At 39.9% G+C, this 4,427-nt stretch overlaps 1 non-coding gene across 1 annotated transcript; it reads left to right on the forward strand.

Moving 5' to 3' along the window:
• Window positions 1-4,089: 4,089 nt before the first annotated feature.
• TRNAG-UCC (transfer RNA glycine (anticodon UCC)) lies at window positions 4,090-4,161 on the forward strand. Its single transcript has one exon. It is a non-coding gene; the product is annotated as a tRNA-Gly (tRNA).
• The last annotated feature ends 266 nt before the right edge of the window (window positions 4,162-4,427 follow it).

Here is a 4,427-nt window from a genome sequence, read left to right on the forward strand (position 1 = left end):
TTTTCCTCTTCAAGCAAAGATTGACAGTATATTATGGGAAATAGATAGTACGAAGGCCGCCATGTTTCACGCACAGTCTGACGTTTTCTTACGGGATATTTTTAAAGCCCTACAGTAAAAGTATGGACGTCTGTCAAAAGTTGTTCCAATCGAACCGTCAAAATGCACCGCTTTGCTCGATTGGAACAGCTTTTTTCAGTTTTGTGGTGACAGTCGTCCATACTTTTACTGTAGGGCTTTAGATATTTCATATGAGGGAAGAGCTACTGAGTTGCCGTCAACGCCAATTCTATCAAAAAGTGGATAAGTGAGCAGGAAAACGGTTGACAAGTTGCAGGGGTGTTTTTACTTTATGCTTCTTTACCTTCAGAATCAGATTATACTCTAGATAGTAAAATTCGATTCTGAAGGGAGACGTAAACTGAAGAAAAAATCCGTAGAAACTGTACCGAATTCCGTAGATTTTGCCTACGGATCCGTATTTCCGCAAAAAATTGTAAAATCCATAGATCTACGGAGAATTCCGTAGATCTGGCATCTCTGGCAGTGGTGCCATTTTTGATTAAAAAATTAGCATATGCTTTGCAGAAGGGTGTTTGAGGTGCGTCGAAGTGTGTTTTCGTGGGTGTTAGCACAATGTGGCAGAGTGACCCTAATAAAATTGCTATGGTTATTGTGCTTAACGACGTGTTCGGGGTATCATCCAAACCATTTGTGGAATATTTCTATTATTTGCGTTATCGTTCGTTTATGGTAATTTTTATTAGGGGACTTACCCCCGGGTTGGAGGCTTCAACGCGTGGATTGGAAAAAAATGATCTAACAGAAGATGATACTAAATGCAGTTTGACATTTTGTAAGTTGGAGTCGATTACAATCACTTGGATGAATGGAAGAAGTACATCCCAATTGGACCACATCATAATGTCCAAAATGGGGTTCCTGAAAATCTCAGTTATAAGAGGATATTTTAAACGTGACTTGCCTAGATGATCATACAATGATTGAATGTACTTTAAAGTCGGCAGCTGAAGTTGCACAAAGAAAGAAACGCCAGAACCCAGTGGATTAGCGTTATAAGTTCAATTTGGAACCACATTAAAGAAAATTGAAGAGGAGCGTGAAAATTCCAAACCGAGATTGACCGAAACAGATCGAAACCTAGCATCAAACGTACTGAGGGAAAAATGCCAATATTGAAGACAAGTGGAGTAGAATCACGTCGACAGTAATAGAAGCTGCTAACACTAAAATCGGGACTAAACGTTCTCCCTTGATGCCTCGGAGAAAACCAGCTCCTAATGATTATTTTCTGGTAGAAGGATTTATCAAACAAAAACGATATTACTTTGAAGAACAACGCTATTGAAGCACAAAAACGGAAGCAGGAAGCTTTCGAAAAACACTTCTCTGAAAAAGTTGATGCTTTACTGACAGAAAGAAATCCGTTGCCTTAAATGACTGCAGTGTTTCGATCATTTAAAGAGCATAGGAGAAAGAAGGAATATAAATCTCTAAGGTACGTAAACATACAGAAATGGGAACAGAAAGCTAATCAACAGGTATGCAATAATCATACTCAACAAATTCATACAGTCAATGAAGATGATGGGAGAGATGCAGAATCCGAACCTACAATCGAGGAAGTGAGAAGTATTATATGGTCTATTAAAAGTAACAGAGCATCTACATTAGACCAAATTCGCCGGCAGCAAGGCGAGCGAACGTTCAGTGGAAATTAACTCTTAAACTACAATAATTTATGATAGTCCTGCAAAAACCCGTTTTGTCGTGATGGTTGAGTAATGCTGAGCTATTAGGGTGTTCAACACGGATGCCACTGGCGAGCTGTATGATGTTTGGAACGAGGGTGACGCGCTTGACATAGATGGTCCACAGCGGCTCACGACGAGCAACTGAATCCGATCAGTAGCGGTGCGGCTTTTTCCTCCTTCTTTGGTGAATCGAGGGCTCTTGAGGGCAGCCTTGATAGCTAGCTGCTTGCGAGCAGCCTTTCGTTGTGTACTGAAGAAAAATGTACAACGCCACGCGCCGAAAGCACGACCTACCGGACACCACCAATCTCCACATACGGTGATTGAATAAACACCGTTCGTCGAGACCGGATGGAATTCAATTAGCCGTTCCAGTAGCCGTCTCATCACCGTACGGGAGCTGCAGTTGGCCAAAAACATGATCGCGGATAATCACCTTGGTTTGGACTCTCCGAACGATATTCTAGACATTGCAAGTGCATACATCTTACATCCATCGAAAAAAATGGGAATGGGCGATGGGAACGTTACCATATCATCAATTTTTGGGGAATCCTAAAAAATTAGTTGGATCATTCCTTATTCAAATTTCTAGCTGCTCAGTACGGTCAATGTCTACAGAAGTTGCCGCTGTTCTCAAACTGCTTCCGGGATTCTGACAAATGGTACCACTCGTTAGCTTTTGGACTTAAGGGACCTGTTCGGATGACAACAAAGCGAGACGACCGCACCATATTTCACTTTTTCCAACTGTTTTTTCCGTCTCATTTCAGTTTATTTTAAATTAATTTGTCACTATACCTTGTTTTTATAGCTTACGGTTTTCTTATTCTTCTTCTTACAATATACGCAGCTTCTCAATGTGTTTGTGTTTTCTTTTCTTCTTCCTCCTATCCGCTTCTGCCGTTCGTTCGGTTCTCTCATTAAAATACATAATAGCTATAATATAGTAATCGAATACCTAGCTCCGTTTACTCCTCGGATTCCGTTCCATTCGTCCAATGTTGTTGGATGCATTAACTTCTTATTCTTTTTCCAAAGTTTTGCACTTAGTCCAAGAGAGTATCTCAAAAGAACGCATAGTATTTACTTCCGTTTTTATAGGTTTATTGCATGTTATTCTGGGTTTTTGTTTAGGTAATGTGAAATGTTCGCCAAACAGCAGGTCGGTCGCATCGTTCCCCTCATATGAATTTAGAACCTTCCGTATAGTTTATTCTTGATTTCCACTAAAAACTAGGAAAATAAACATCGTGAACCGGTGCACCAGGGAAACATTTGGCCGTTCCCCTGGCGTTCCTTGCACGTGTGTAAGCACCACAGTTATTCTTTTTTTTATTACAATATAATTATATTTAAAACTAATAATATAGGTTTCTTTCCTTTACCTTTTTTATTGGTTTCCTTTTTCTCATTCAGGGAGCGGGATGCAAATGCAATTCGATTTCCGACGTTTCAACTGTTGTAAGTGTGTGTCTGTGTTTTTTTGTGTGTGTGTATTTTACTTGGTATCTGTTTTTCATGTTTTAGGAGTTTAAAACTTTACAGCGACTGCGCCGGGTTCCTACTGTTCACTGTCACTTTCTTTTATACACTCGTTTAAGTTGTTTGTTTGTTCATAATTACAATATTTACAGTTAAGCTTCACGTTTGTTCTTTCTGTCCGGAAATGACGCCTATCGGTCGACCTTGGTTAATAAAAATATAAAAAATATTTCTTTGCGTTTTTTGCATCTTTTTTTTCCACGCCTAATCTCAATCCGTATAACTTTGTCTCTTCTAATGTTCTCTGCTGGTTTGTTGCTGGCTTAATTTGAACCTAAAACTTTTGATTTTCATTGGTAACCGTACAAGTTGTTGGTTATGTCTTCGGAAAGCGCAAACAATATGAATATTTTTTATTTTTTTGCCGATTCTAAGTTTTGGCCTATTGCTCTCTGAACTTGACTAAAATAACTCCTCTGAATTGAGAATCTGCGATAGCTGTTTTTATTTGTATTTGTTTTTTTTTTTGTCTCAGCACTGAGTGACAGGAATTTTAGTTTTTTTTTCCGCTTTTATGTTCCGGAACGGACGACGTGAACAAGTTTGATCTAGTTTTCATTTGCTTCTCTCACTTGGTTGGTTGACAGACAGCGTGAGTGACTGGGATGAATGCGGTGGTGATGAATGACCAAATGCTGCGTTGCCATGACGACGATGCTTTTGTCGCTCTTTTTACACTCTCATCGTAGCACGAAGCAGAACGAACGAATGCTAAATCAACCAAAAAAAAACGGTTAACCATGGGATTGTTTCTGAGCGGCTCACGCAAGCGTCGGTGGTGTAATGGTCAGCATAGTTGCCTTCCAAGCAGTTGATCCGGGTTCGATTCCCGGCCGACGCAGGATCTTTTTTGGCGGGTTTCCTAATGGCGCTCCAGGGAGGAAATCAGTCCAAATCAACACTGGAATAAATTCACAGCTCGGAAGTGGGTAGCAATTTGATCAATTTGATTTTTAATAAAATTTAGAGGAATTTGTAACGGTCTCTTTAAGTTCTTAATTTCAGAGTCCTCGTAAGCACCGGTAGCTTACGAAAACTGTTAAATTAGGGGCGGAATAATTTTACCATTTGAGGTATCGTCCGCCTATGATTTCCGTTTAGTATGGG

The sequence above is a fragment of the Ochlerotatus camptorhynchus genome, unplaced genomic scaffold, assembly GCF_037179485.1.
Source record: "Ochlerotatus camptorhynchus isolate MF236.1 unplaced genomic scaffold, CSIRO-AGI_Acam_v1.1 ptg000185l, whole genome shotgun sequence".
Taxonomy (NCBI): domain Eukaryota; kingdom Metazoa; phylum Arthropoda; class Insecta; order Diptera; family Culicidae; genus Ochlerotatus; species Ochlerotatus camptorhynchus.